The sequence below is a fragment of the Schistocerca nitens genome, chromosome 4, assembly GCF_023898315.1.
Source record: "Schistocerca nitens isolate TAMUIC-IGC-003100 chromosome 4, iqSchNite1.1, whole genome shotgun sequence".
In the NCBI taxonomy this organism is placed as follows: Eukaryota; Metazoa; Arthropoda; class Insecta; order Orthoptera; family Acrididae; genus Schistocerca; species Schistocerca nitens.
Window position 1 is genome coordinate 537153309 of NC_064617.1, and position 14941 is coordinate 537168249.

General features: G+C 43.9%; 1 protein-coding gene across 2 annotated transcripts in view; it reads left to right on the forward strand.

Moving 5' to 3' along the window:
• LOC126251308 (ABC transporter G family member 23) overlaps positions 1-14941 on the forward strand; it is a 341716-nt gene that overhangs the window by 127965 nt on the left and 198810 nt on the right. Inside the window, exon 1 of one of the 2 annotated variants that reach the window (XM_049951634.1) lies at positions 5088-5206. The exons of the other annotated variant lie outside the window; for it this stretch is intronic. The gene's annotated coding sequence lies outside the window, so the exon portion shown is untranslated. Of the gene's footprint in view, positions 1-5087; positions 5207-14941 lie in introns of those variants that run through there. 2 annotated transcript variants of the gene reach the window in all.

The following is a 14941-nucleotide window of genomic DNA, read 5'->3' on the forward strand; positions in this document are numbered from 1 at the left end:
CAACCACAGGTTAGGAGCTCCTGATTTATAGTTGAGTGGAGATGTTGTTTTGTTGCATGATGCTTGATTATAGTGGCTATCGATTTCACACATCTGATTACGATATCACAGTACGCCTGAAGATGATCTGTTTATGACTGAAACTGATTAAAATTTATAAATACAACTGTGTGCAACCATGATTTTTCAACAACTTTTACAAGTTGTAAATCATCGTCTCCTCAAAACAGTGAGAATTACAATGTCATCGGTAAATCTTGAGGATTTTATTCTTCTCCCTGCATTTAACTTTCCTATTCAATTTCTTCTCCGTTTCTTTTACTGCTTGTTCAAAGTACTGATTAAATAACATTGCAGTTCAACTACAGTCCCCCCACATTCTCTTCTCTATTACTGCTTCTCTTTCATGTCCTTCGGATCTTCCTGCTTCAATTTGGTTCTTTAGGAGTTGTAGATAATCATACACTTGCAGTATTTCGTTCCTGTTACCTTCAGAATTTCAAAGAGTGTTTTCCAGCCTAGAGTGTCAAAAGCTGTTACTAAATTTGTAAATGCTGTGAACATATTTTTTCCTTCGTTCAACCAATCTTCTAAGATAATTCGTAGGATTTCTTTAAATCAACAAATGCTGTTATTGTAAATTTGCCTTCCCTCAATGTATCTTCTAAAATACGTAGTACGTTCGGTATTGTCTCGCGTATAATCTCATCAGATGATCAACACCAATTGCAAAATGATTCAGACGAGATATCTGTATGCTGTGAAAATTGGCAACTGATTCTAAATAACTAAAAGTATGAAGTTATCGACATGAGTACTAAAAGGAGTCTGTTAGATTCCGATTCCTTGGTAAATGACACAAGTCTAAAGACTGTCAATTCAAATAAATACTTAGTGATTACAATTAAGAATAACTTAAACTAGAAAGATCGCATGTATAATGCTGTGGGGAAAGCAAACCAAAGACTGTGTTTTATTGGCAGAGCACTTAGAAGATGCAACAGGTCTACTAAATAGACTGCCTAGGCTACGCATGTCGGCCCTCTGCTAGAGTATTGTTGCGCGGTGTGGGATCCGGATCGGATAGTACTGACGGAGGACATCGAAAAATTTCAAAGAAGGAAAGCTCTTTTTGTATTATATGAAATAGGGGAGAGAGTGCCACTGATATGATACGCGGATTGGTGTGCAAAAATAAAGGCGTTTTTCGTTGCGGCGCGCCGGCCGCGGTGGTCTCGCGGTTAAGGCGCTCAGTCCGGAACCGCGCGACTGCTGCGGTCGCAGGTTCGAATCCTGCCTCGGGCATGGATGTGTGTGATGTCCTTAGGTTAGTTAGGTTTAAGTAGTTCTAAGTTCTAGGGGACTGATGACAACAGATGTTAAGTCCCATAGTGATCAGAGCCATTTTTTTTTTTTTTTTTTCGTTGCGGTAGGATCTTCTCGTGAAATTCCAATCAGCAGGTTACTCCTCGGAATGCGAAAATATTTTCTTGACGCCCATCTACATAGGGAAGAAGGATCATTAGAATAAAACAAGAGAAATCAGAGCTCACGCGGAAAGATTTAAGTGTTCGTTTTTCTCGCGCGCTGTTCGAGAGTGGAACGCAAGTGAAATAGCTTGTAGGCAGTTCGATTAAGCCTTTGCCAGGCACTTAATTGTGAATTGCAGAGTAGTAATGTACATGTACATGTACATGTATTGCTACATTACTCTTTAAACCAAACTATTATCCCCCGAATTAGGCTTCTACCAGTTTATCGATTCTTATGTAAATAAGTCGATATAGTATTTGATGAGCATGCGTCATTAAAGTGATGCTTCGGCAGTATTCGCATTTGTCAGCAACTATGTTCTTTGTAATTAGATTTACTGAATTCTTCTTAAAGTCTGAAGGTATTTCGCCTGTTTCATATATCTCGCGTATCAGATGAAATATACCTAAGCGCCAAAGAAACTGGTATAGGCAGCGTATTGAAACACAGAGATATGTAAAGAGACAAGTGTCTAGCGCGGTTGTTAGATCCGTTACAACTGCTGCAATGGCAGGTTAGCAAAATTTAAGTGAGGTTGAACGTGGTGTTATAGTCGGCGCACGAGCGAAGAGAGACAGAATCTCCGAGGTAGCGATGAAGTGGGGATTTTTCGGTACGACCATTTCACGAGTGTACCGTGAATATCAGGAATCTAGTAAAACATCTAATCTCCGTCATCGCTTCTGCCGGAAAAAGATCCTGCAAGAACGGGACCAACCACAACTGAAGAGAATCGTTCAACATGACAGAAGCGCAATGCTTCCGCAAACAGCTGCACATTTCAGTGCTGGATCATCAAGTGTCAGCGTGAGAATGATTCAACGAAACGTCATCGATATGGACTTTAGGAACCGAAGGCCCACTGATCTACCTTTGATAACTGCACGACACAAAGATTTACTCTGCAGTGAACACATAGTGCGTAGTGGGGCGATCTCTCTGTTGTAGAAATATTCAAAAGCCAATATCGCTTAAGTACTGTCGAGCAGCGGTCATGTACCAAACAGTTTTATCTTGTGACTTCGGTTGTACATATCTTATGGAAACGACCATGAGAGCAGTTGTTTCTTATTTTTTATGACAGTGATTTTATATCATCTGGTCTTCCTCATGTATTGTTATATCCTAATGGTTTATAAATGTTAATCTACATTCAGATCCGATGATGGCACCTTTAGTGTGTTGAAACCGGTTATCCAGTAAACAGTATTTAAGCGATCTTGGCGTTTGAATTATTTCTACAATAAAGCTTTACGCCTTGATGGATGTGTACGGGTATGGAGACAACCTCATGAATCCATGGACCCTGCATGTCAGCAGCGCACAGTTCAAGCTGGTGGAGGCTCTCTAATGGTATGGGGCGTGTGCAGTGGTAGTGTTGTGTGACTCTGACAGGTGAGACGTACGTAAGCATCCTGTCTGATCACCTGCATCCATTCACGGCCATTGAGCATTACGACGGACTTCTGCAGGGCAATGCGACACCCCATACATCCAGAATTGCTACAGAGTGGCTTCAGGAAGACTCTTCTGAGTTTAAACACTATCGCTGGGCCCGAAACTCCCCAGACATGAACATTATTGAGCATATCTGGAATGCCTTGCAACATGCTGTTCAGTAGAGATCTCCACCCCCTCGTACTCTTACAGATTTATGGACATCCCTGGAAGAGTCATGGTGTCAGTTCCTCCAGCACTACTTCACACATTATTCGAGTCCATGCCAAGTCGTGTTACTGTATTTCTGCGTGCTCGCTGGTGCCCTACATGATATTAGGCAGGTGTATCAGTTCCTTTGGCTCTTCACAGTGCCATTAAAGTGATGCTTCGGCAGTATTGGCACCTGTCAGCAACTATGTTCTTTGTAATCAGGTTTACTTCATTCTTCTTGAAGTCTAAAGATATTTAACCTGTCTCATATATCTTGCGCACCAGGTGAAATACACTACTGGCCATTAAAATTGCTACACCAAGAAGAAACGCAGATGATAAACTGGTATTCATTGGACAAATATATTATACTAGAACTGACATGTGATTACATTTTCACGTAATTTGGCTGCATAGATCCTGAGAAATCAGTACCCAGAACAACCACCTCTGGCCGTAATAACGGCCTTGATACGCCTGGGCATTGAGTCAAACAGGGCTTGGATGGCGTGTTCAGGTACAGCTGCCCATGCAGCTTCAACACGATACCACAGTTCATCAAGAATAGTGACTGGCGTATTGTGACGAGCCAGTTGCTCGACCACCATTGACCAGACGTTTTCAGTTAGTGAGAGATCTGGAGAATGTGCTGGCCAGGGTAGCAGTCGAACATTTTCTGTATCCAGAAAGACCCGTACAGGACCTGCAACATGCGGTCGTGCATTACCCTGCTGAAATGTAGGGTTTCGCAGGGATCGAATGAAAGGTAGAGCCACGGGTCGTACACATCTTTAATGTAACGCCCACTGTTCAAAGTGCCGTCATTGCGAACAAGAGGTGACTGAGACATGTTACCAATGGCATCCCATACCATCATGCTCGGTGATATGCCAATATGGCGATGACGAATACACGCTTCCAATGTGCGTTCACGGTGATGTCACCAAACATGGATGCGACAGTCATGATGCTGTAGACAGAACCTGTATTCATCCGAAAAAAATGACGTTTTGCCATTCGTGCACCCAGGTTCGTCGTTCAGTACACCATCGCAAGCGCTCCTGTCTGTGATGCAGCGTCAAGGGTAACCGCAGCCATGGTCTCCGAGCTGATAGCCCATGCTGCTGCAAACGCCGTCGAACTGTTCGTGCAGATGGTTGTTGTCTTGCAAACGTCCCCATCTGTTGACTCAGGGATCGAGACGTGGCTGCACGATCCGTTACAGCCATGCGGATAAGATGCCTGTCATCTCGACTGCTAGTGATACGAGGCCGTTGGGATCCGGCACGGCGTTCCGTATTACCTTCCTGAATCCACCGATTCGATATTCTGCTAACAGTGATTGGATCTCGACCAATGCGAGCAGCAATGACGCGATACGATAAACCGCATTCGCGATTGGCTACAATGCGACCCTTATCAAAGTCGGAAACGTGATGGTACGCATTTCTCCTCCTTACACGAGGCATCACAACAACGTTTCACCAGGCAACGCCGGTCAACTGCTGTTTGTGTATGAGAAATCGGTTGGAAACTTTCCTCGTGTCAGCACGTTGTAGGTGTCGCCACCGGCGCCAACCTTGTGTGAATGCTCTGAAAAGCTAATCATTTGCATATCACAGCGTCTTCTTCGTGTCGGTTAAATTTCGCGTCGGTAGCATGGCATCTTCATGGTGTAGCAATTTTAATGGCCAGTAGTGTAGTTGTGTCACGGGTGGCTTTCCCAAATATCTCAGTGATTCTGAAATGACGGCAATTGACAAGGACGATACTGAGATGCGTGAAGCCCAGCCGAGATAGACGTCAGCTCGGTATACACGGCGTACAGAGCCGCTCGGCTGTGGATGACGTTCTGCGAGCACAAGGGCGGCGCTGCGTGAGGGCAAGTGGCTCACCTTGCAGAGGCGGACTCCGCGGCGCAGACGCCGGCGCTGTCAGTCGCGGGCCGGCAGTCGTCGCCGCAGGAAGCCACCGCCTCGCAGCAAGTGTTCGCTCCCGCTGACGCCAGCTGCGCTACCTACAGGTAGGTGCGGAAGAGAGACACAGCTCGCCGCTGCAAAAGTGACAGCGCAGTGTTGCACGTCAAATGTGGAGATCGCTGATGACGAAGTAAACAAGAGTTATTCGCTGACGAGTGTCTTGCTGAAAGGCGACGTGAGAGCTGTCTCTTATAGCACACGTTGTGTTCTATTCTTATACACAATTCTATAGTACTGTAGCTTTGCTATCCTCAGTGTCGGCATTACTACAGAACGGAGCGATAGCTGAGTCTGACAAGTTTTCCACATCTACATCTACATCTACATCTACATCCATTCTCTGCAAACAACTGTGAATTGCATGTCTGACGGTACGTTCCCCTGTACCAGTTGGGTCTTTTCCCGGTCCATTCGTGTATTGAACACCCGAAGAATTATTATTTAAATGTCTCAGTGCTTGATTAATTAGTGTCTTCGCGATCCTATGGGAGCGATACGTTAGGTGTTGTGATATATTCCCAGATTCATCGCTTAAAGTTGGTTCTAGAAACTTTCTAAGTACTTGAGGCAAGGTGAACTTCTTATCGAAGATCGCTTGTACCCTTCATTGTCGATTACCGGTTTCGGTTAATCGTGGCTACCATCTTCAGATCTGTGAATTCATTCATACAATGTGAAATTATAAACAGATAATATTAAGTATACAATGGCATGTGCGTTTTAATTGCAAAACCGTGTTACAACATAAAAGGTCATTGCATGTCTCCTACACCAGCGGTACAAGTACTGTATGTAAAACATTGCCTAGTGTGGGAGGGACGAGATGCGCGATGCGCCGGCAAGTCAAGATTAAGACCACGCCAAATGCTCGTATCCTGTATCAGACACTACAGTGCACTTCATGCAGCCAGGGCACCGCTGGGCTGGCAGGTGGTGGCAGGTACTGGCCGGCAAATGCTACCGACAGATGTCGCTCGTGTATTACTGTACTTCATGTCAAATTCATTTATTTATTTTAATTGCAGCGTGATTCCTGTTACGTGTCAATAAAACATCCCTAAACACCTTTTCTAAAATTGTTGCAAAGTAGTTATTAAAACAGAAGCTAATTTTTTTCTTTTTAAGCTCACTTGCACAAGTGTACCATTGTAGGGACTGATTTACAACTTGGTGTAATTTCCACAAACTGATAAACAAGAAATTTCTGTATGATAACATTTTGTTATTTATACAAATCTGCAGACATAACGGTAAAATTATCAAAATATCCAGAAGTAAAGGTATAAGGTCGGCTTCTGCTATGTCATATGGACAGAAATCTACGCTGCGAATGACAACCGAAGTAATCACTACGTATCAAAATAATAAAATTATTACAGTGATAGTGGATGACACCCTAAATTCACGTAGTACGTTTCCATGGTGTAGTTGGCGACTGCCAATTCAGTTATTTCACCGTCTTTGTGGCACTCTACCATGGGTGAACAAACCTGTGGCCGTTCGTGCTACCCTCATTTGCATCCGTTCAATATCTGCTGTCAGTCCTATTTCGTACGGGTCCCACGCATTTGAGCAATTTTCTAGCTATGTTTCGCATAAAGCCTTTATTTGTTTTTTTTTGTTTTTGTATTATTCCAATTCCCTACTATTCCACCAATGAACGGCCGTCTACAATCCGTCTGAGACTATATGACCATTCTATTTCACATCCCTGTAAATTGACACACTGAGGTATTTGTATTCCAACTGCCTTGCCACAGTAGTAGTACCCGTTCCCATCAGACGACCGAAGTTAAGCGCTCTCGGGGTGGGCTAGCACTTGGATGGGTGACCATCCGGTTTGCCGAGCGCTGTTGGCAAGCGGGGTGCACTCAGCCCTTGTGAGGCAAACTGAGGAGCTACTGGATTGAGAAGTAGCTGCTCCGGTCTCTGAAATTGACATACGGCCGGGAGAACGGTGTGCTGACCACATATCCGCATTCAGTGACGCCTATGGGTTGAGGATGACAGGGCGGCCGGTCGGTGCCGGTGCCGTTGGGCCTTCATGGCCTGTTCGGGAGGAGTTTAGTTTTAGCTTAGTTTAGAGGTATTTGTATGAGCTGACCAATTCCATTTGTGATTCATTGATATTATAGTCATAGGATACTATGTATTTTCGTTCAGTGCATGGAAGGATCGTGCGCTGTTGTAAACAACGGCTCAAGCACTCGCCGAAGCGAATGGAGGATTATCCTGAAGTGAATATTGTGTTAACTCCCAACGATCGTTGACGAGCTGATGGACGGCTCTGAGCTGGCCACAGTGTCGCTATTGTGGCCACAGCAGTGAGTGTGCCCGTCGTTAAAAAACGACGCTGAAGCAGCAATATGCATATCATTGAGTAGTCGATAATTACCGCAAGGTAGAACCGAACTACACAAACCATGCACGGTAATATGTGCCTGGTACCATTTCCATTCGTCTTCCTGTTCATTCAGCTTCTAGGACTGTAACTAATAATCGGTTGCTGTTGTTCATCACTGAATTGACAAAAGATCTGATGAACTGTGTGTGGCTTGTCTATCCGCTGTTATACTGCACGACAGTCGACAATCACCAAGGCACGTGATTTTGGCGGCGGTAGTTTCCACCGAGTCGACGTAACTGCGCTACACCCTTCATACAGTAGCACGTGCAACGCTCCATGGCTGCACGGCTTCAGATACGGAGTATCCTATGAACATCCCATCCGCCGGGAAGCAGCGCGTAGTTTGGCAGCGATTAACTGCGCCCGCCCGTCATGCCATAAACTAGACAAGGTATGACAACATTCCGCCACGTGAGTAGCTAACTTTATTTGTGTTCTCGTGAGTAGATGAATAGCTCGTGATAACAGAAATCTAATCGACACTTTATAAAGAACGACGATGACTAAATAACCATCAGAAGAGAAGTTAAGTCATTAGTAAATAAACTCATCAAAACAGAAACCAGAATTAATATGTCAGCTCGATAATTAGAGAGCTGCAAGCTACGCTTCTCAGTCGTGGAATTTGGAAAAACAGCAAAGGAAAGAAAGATACAAGCAGCTGATTTATGGATATGGAGGAGAGTCACAACATCATACTGAACGCAAAAAAAAGTAATGACAGGAAACTAAAACAAATTTACCACAAAAATTAGATTAATATCATACATAAATGAAGGCCAAAATTAAATAGATACCGAATTGGGATACTGATTTTTTAAATAACGGTTTCCGAGACAAAAACTCGGGGAAGAAATCAAGAGATAGGTCTGGAAATTCCATGATCCGAACAGAGAGAAATGGATGCAACAGTTACAACGGAATGCTAAAGATGGATAGATACAGAGAAAATTGGCGGCATCGGCAATGCGTTGCCTTAAATGTATGACCAGTAGTGAGCGGACGACGAAGAGTGAGGCACCAGCTGCGCTCGTATTTCAAAATCGCGTGATCTCAAGCCCAATTTGTGTTCTACCTCAAAATGAAATTTCATGTGAATCACTGGTGTGAACTGAATCTGAGACCTCTTCCCCATAACCGCCCCTCCCCATTCCTGCTCTCCCCGAAGATGTTTCCGCGATCACGAAACGAAATGTTGGATTCATCAAGAAAATGCACTCCACCACAGTATAAAAGTCCGGAAAATTCAATAACAGCAACTTTTCACAATGAATTTTCACCCTGCAGCGGAGTGTACGCTGGTTTGTAACTATTTGGTAGATAAAATAGGTGTACCGCACTGGGACTCGTATCTAGGACCTTCGTCTTTCGTGGGTAAGCGCTCTGCCGAGTAACGTATCCAGGAACGACTCACAACCCGCCCTCACAGGTAATGGCGGAAGTAAATCTGTGAGGGCGGGCCGTGGGTCGTGCTTGGATTGCTAGTCGACAGAGCACTTCACCACGAAAGGCTAAAGGCCAGCGTTCGAATCACGGTCCGGTACGCACTTCTCATCTGCCAGAAAGTTCAATTGTTACATTTAAGAGCGTGAAAATCCACATTTTATGGTGAAATGCCGTGTTGTAGGATCGGAATTCCCATTACTAATTTTTTGTGCTCAGCACTAAGTTCACGTGTATGCCGGTTGGCCACGCGACGACGAGTTCGCGAGGCTGTAGCCGGCCACAGAGGTCACTGCGCGACCTGGAGTCCAGGACCACTACCTCGGGACGCGGAGTTTTCCAACGGCTCCAGCGCGGAATTCCCAAGCGAGCCAGTCACACAAGTCGGCCTCGGTTGCGCCTGCGGTCTGACGTCACGGGACAGCCTGCCGCCTGCCCACGCCGCGTCACATCGAGGTGCGCCGCCAAGGGCGGTTACCCGCCTCCAGCTCACCACACCACGCATGTGACGTCCAGGCGGCGGTAATGGACAGTTAATGACAGATTTTGCAACAGTAAACGGCGTCGGAATAGGAATGTGGACTCTAGCAAGGCAACCGAACAGGGAACATATAGTGTGACATCTGGCTCCGATTGCTGCTAGGAAAGTGACATGCAAATCATACACCACAGATCTTGTTATGTATTTATGTCCAGTAGTGTCTGCTTTGCGTGTGAGAACTGATTTTGAAGACACTATATCAATGTGTTACTTCACTTGTTCGTTAATGTTAAATGAGAAACTATTCTGGACCAAATCTAAAATTGGCTGTACTTACATCTATATTTCACAAGTTACTTTACGGAGTATGGCAGAGAGTACTTCGTTGCCATCTACCTCCCGCCCCTCTTCCTCTCTCTCTCCTGGTCCATATTCTCGAACAGTGCAGGGGAAGAACACGTAGATAGGGTTCTGTATGTTTATCAATTATCCTTCGTACAAAAATGAGCGATACTGATCTTATACGATGTAAATTCTTAAGTTATCTGAGGCAACCATTTAAGCAGCTGAGGGTGACAACAACAGCTTCGTCCTAGAACTGTCATATCTGTAGGTTCCCAGATGAAATCTGTCGTTTACAGCTGGTAAGAATTTAAATACAAACGTTAATAAATACTACAGAACGGATAACATTGGCCTCCATTGTTCCTAAATAAATCGGCCAGTTATTTAACCATTATTAATGGTTCCCTTATCCTTGGCGTCTTCAACTTGCTCATCTGCTACTTGTAATTTATAATTTCCGCTGGTCTTATATTCGAGGGACACAGTTTAGTATATAAACAGCGCATACGTGCGTGCGAGCGGGTGTGTGTGTGTGTGTGTGTGTGTGTGTTTGTGTTTTATCAGTCAGATTAAATAATAATAATAACGTACTGATAAATATATATCAATCATATACATGGTCAGCACTGACAAAACAGTTTTTTAACTATATGTGACTTCTCACATGGTAGGAGGATACTGTGATCGTAAAAATAACTTCATCTCTATCTAGAATTAGGCATATAAATACTAAAAAACACTGTACATTTATTGCACCATATATTTTTGGATATCTTGTATTTCTGGATTTTCACTGACAAGAACGACTGATTGTGAACAATGTGTTGGCAGGTGGCATTTACACTGTCCATCACACATACAGAGACATCCGTTGCTAAGTGCTGCAGTCCTGGAAACGGCATATCGATTACTACATATGTCCTTAGGAACATGGTTGCCAAGGAGGGGAAGAAAGCGAATGTGCGCTCTGACTGCATACCGTATGGAGTCATTCCAGACGTGGAATAGTTCCTTCCGGAACCAACTGCAAGAAGTGGCTCATGGTCGGACGCTGTGGAACTTAACTTCTGAGGTCATCAGTCCCCTAGAACAGAACTACTTAAACCTAACTAACCTAAGGACATCACAAACATCGATGCCCGAGGCAGGATTCGAACCTGCGACCGTACCGGTCACGCGGTTCCAGACTGTAGCGCCTAGAACTGCTCGGCCACACCGGCCGGCCTGAATGGAGTCTGTCTTATTAAATGCCTTCTGCAACGCATGAAAATTATATAAGCACCATTCATGATAAGATTGATTCAATTACTCAAAACAGATGACTTAACTTTTAATTTGAGAGCTGTATGTCGAAAGCTTCGGGGTTAAGATGTGCACCTATGCTTAAAGGTTAAACAGATTAGCAAACAACATGACAATGATAAGGCTTACTTCAAAACAACCAACCTCTTAATTCCAATCGGCAACCAAGGTGCGACTGGATCCCAGTCCGGCACTTCTGACAATTTTATTTTTGACTAAAGCCCTGGTAAGAGTTGACTGTAATTTTTTTCAAAGTTTAACTGATTATCAGTTATTAAGACCGCTGTGAAGGAACATCTTAAAACATTTCTTGTGAACACTTATTACGAGAGAACTCACTCGACGGAACCATATGATCCAGCTAAAATACACCAATAATGACCCGATCTTTCAAACACAGAAACGAACAGCTTAGTACAACAGGTTGTTCAGATTATAACTAATGACTGAAAAATGCAATTACAATAAAAGAACTGAACCGGTTAACAGCTAAATCTAACCACAAGGTCCCTCTTTTGTTTAACGGCAACCTGTGCCTTAGTACAATTGTTCCGGCTGTATTTAGGACCAAGAGCTGATTAATTAGAACATTAATGATCGGGTACAAACCAGAAAGGAAAGGCAATGTAATAGCGGGACAAAGTTTCAAACGACAACTATTGTTTTCGTACTATACTACTGCCTATATTTCCGACAAAAGAGCCGACCCAGTAAAACTCTGAGGGTCAGGTACAAACGCGGAAATAATAAAAAGGCAGGTAGACAATGAAAGAAATCAGCAAGCAGTTCCATGGATCCATGGTGTGCCGCAGCGGTTACTGAGTGGTGCCGATGAAAGCCAGGTAGAAGAGGGCAGCCAGGCCACGAGCGGTCGTCCTACACGAATTTTGCCAACCAACGACGGGATGGCGGACTGCTGCTTGTAGTCGACCCTGACCCCGGTGAAGTACTCCGGTATCTTCGCTCTGCGCAGGCCCTCCTTGCGCAGCTCGTGGCTTCGGCCGCTCGGACCCCGTGACTGCGTCTTATCGCGACGCTACCCCCAATACCCAAACTTTGTGCTTCTCTCTCGGGCCAGCGAACCCCGTATGTATATCGGCAAGCAAAAACCTTCTAAGGACACAACCCACAGGTACCAACTCTTCCTCACAGGTATTGGCAATGGGTCTGCAATAGGGATAGTCGATACTACACCTGAGCCAGTGGCGCCAGACAGAACAGTCTACTAATTCAACAGCGCCACGGCTCAATTGGCGCTTTCTCTGCCCGATAGCAATGGAAATACAGTCGATGACAGTGCTGTTAATGCAAAGTTACTAAACACAGACTTCCGAAATTCCTTCACCAAACAGGAAAAATACTCAAGTCCAGACTGATACCAATTAGGTTCCTTTCCTTTCTGAGTATGCTGTTGAAATTGTTCCATACTTAAAAATCATATACAACCGCTCCCTCGACGAAAGATCCGTACCCAAAAACTGGAAAGTTGCACCAGACATACAGTATTCAAGAATGGCAATACGACTAGTCCACTGAATTACAGGCCCATATCATTAACGTTGATATGCAGCAGGATTTTGGAGCATATATTGTTTTCGAACATTACGAATTTCCTCGAACAGAACGGTCTATTGGTACTTACCAATACGGATTTAGAAAACATCGTTCTTGTAAAACGCTATTGGCTCTTTACTCACACGAAATGTCGAGTGCTATCGACAAAGGATTTCAAATTGATTCTGTATTTCTATATTTCAAGAACGCTTTTAACACCGTACGTCACAAGCGACTTATCAAATTGCGTGCTTCTGCAATATCGTCCCAGTTATGCGACAGGATTTGTGTTTTACTGTCAGAGACGTCACAGTGCGTAGTAACTAACGGAAATTCATCCATCCTATTCTGGAGCTCTGCTGCGTGGTGTGGGATCCTTACAAGATATAATAGACGGAGTACATCGAGAAAGTTCAGAGAAGGGCAGCGCGTTTTGCACTATCGAGAAATAGTCACCACTTCCTCCTCCGAATGCGAAAATATTTTGTTGACGCCTACATAGGGAGAAACGACCATCATAATAAAATAAGGAAAATCAGAGCTCGCACGGAAAGATATAGGTGTTCATTTTTTACGCAAGCTGTTCGTGATTGGAATAATAATGAATTAGTGTGAGGGTGGTTGGATGAACCCTCTGCCAGGGCCGCGCGGGATTAGCCGAGCGGTCTAGGGCGCTGCAGTCATGGACTACGCGGCTGGTCCCGGCGGAGGTTCGAGACCTCCCTCGGGCATGGGTGTGTGTGTTTGTCCTTAGGATAATTTAGGTTAAGTAGTGTGTAAGCTTAGGGACTGATGACCTTAGCAGTTAAGTCCCATAAGATTTCACACACATTTGAACATTTGAACCCTCTGCCAGGCACTTAAGTGTGATTTTCAGAGTATCCATGTAAAAGCAGATGTAGAGGGCCGCAAAATTTTCTTATATTGCGATGACACTACTGATTAGTAATTCTGCATATGTAGACAGCAGTGTACTGTGTTTCTTAATTATTGCTGTAAAACTATTAAAAGCACTCTTCAGCTCATTACAGCGGAAGGTTTTATTTACAATACATGTCAGTTATAAACGTCGCTCCGATTTACCAGAAGGAAGTACATTACAATATCATGTTTGTCACAACTTTAGATACGGTCATATTGAAAGCGGAATGTACATGTTAATCTGCCGTTTAATAAAAGAAGGCTGAAGGGGGGCCTGGAGTTTTACGTGCAAGTCGAAACGCAGATTTGGCATTTCTATCACATATCAAGTAAAATGGCATCGAACCACGAACATTTATGTTAATCAGAAGGAATTTATCCAAGTGAGGACGGAAATGTACTTATCAACAGTGCGCCATATTATCTTCTTTCTAGTAGTCTGTTCATGCAGACGCTTCAGTTTAATGAATCCACTTTACATCCTATATTTCTCTCCAGTCACCCACATCATTGTTCTCTGATTATTGTCGTCTTCAATCTGCCCAGCTTCGACAGCTCCTTGTATTTTCCTAGCAAGTCCCATTCAACCAAAATCGAATTCTTGCTGACAAACAAAAGCAGAACGACGTCAAATGAAACGAAAGGACAGTTATGCGAAACGCTTTCGACGAATATGAAAGCAAAATCTTAACGACCGAACTGGCAAACAATCGTAAAAAGCTTTGGTCCTACATAAAACCAATCAGTGAAACAATTTCATGTTCCCAGATGCTCATTGATCATGAGGACCCCTAAACGGAAACTGCTAACACGAATAAAATGCTAAGTTCTGTATCTGAAATTACTTTTGACATGACGTATACATAAGAAAGTGGGCGTGAAACAGAAAAACATCGTAAGTTGCATGATAGAAGAAATGTCACTAGATTTGATGGTTTTATATCAAATTTACGGAACAATTGGCCCCACTTTTAGCAATAGTTTGTCATAAATCATTGGACAACATAGTAGGCCATGTATTTGGAAAAAAGATGCAGATCGTTCCAATCTGTAACTAGAGTCGAAGGACATATGCGATAGACCAATCTCAGTGTCAGCACGACGTAGTAGCGGGTGACATATTTGTGAAGAGATAAGAGCTCCTTTGGTAGAATCAATATGACCTCCGCAAGCAACGATCGTGTGAAACCGCAAATTGCTTTATTTTAGACGAGTGTGGACTGAAAAGGGCCTTATGTGGAAGGCGGTCTTAAGTAACTGAACATATTTGCTACGTAAACGTATTTGCAAAGTCAGACCTCACACAATGACAGTTTTCGGCAGAAT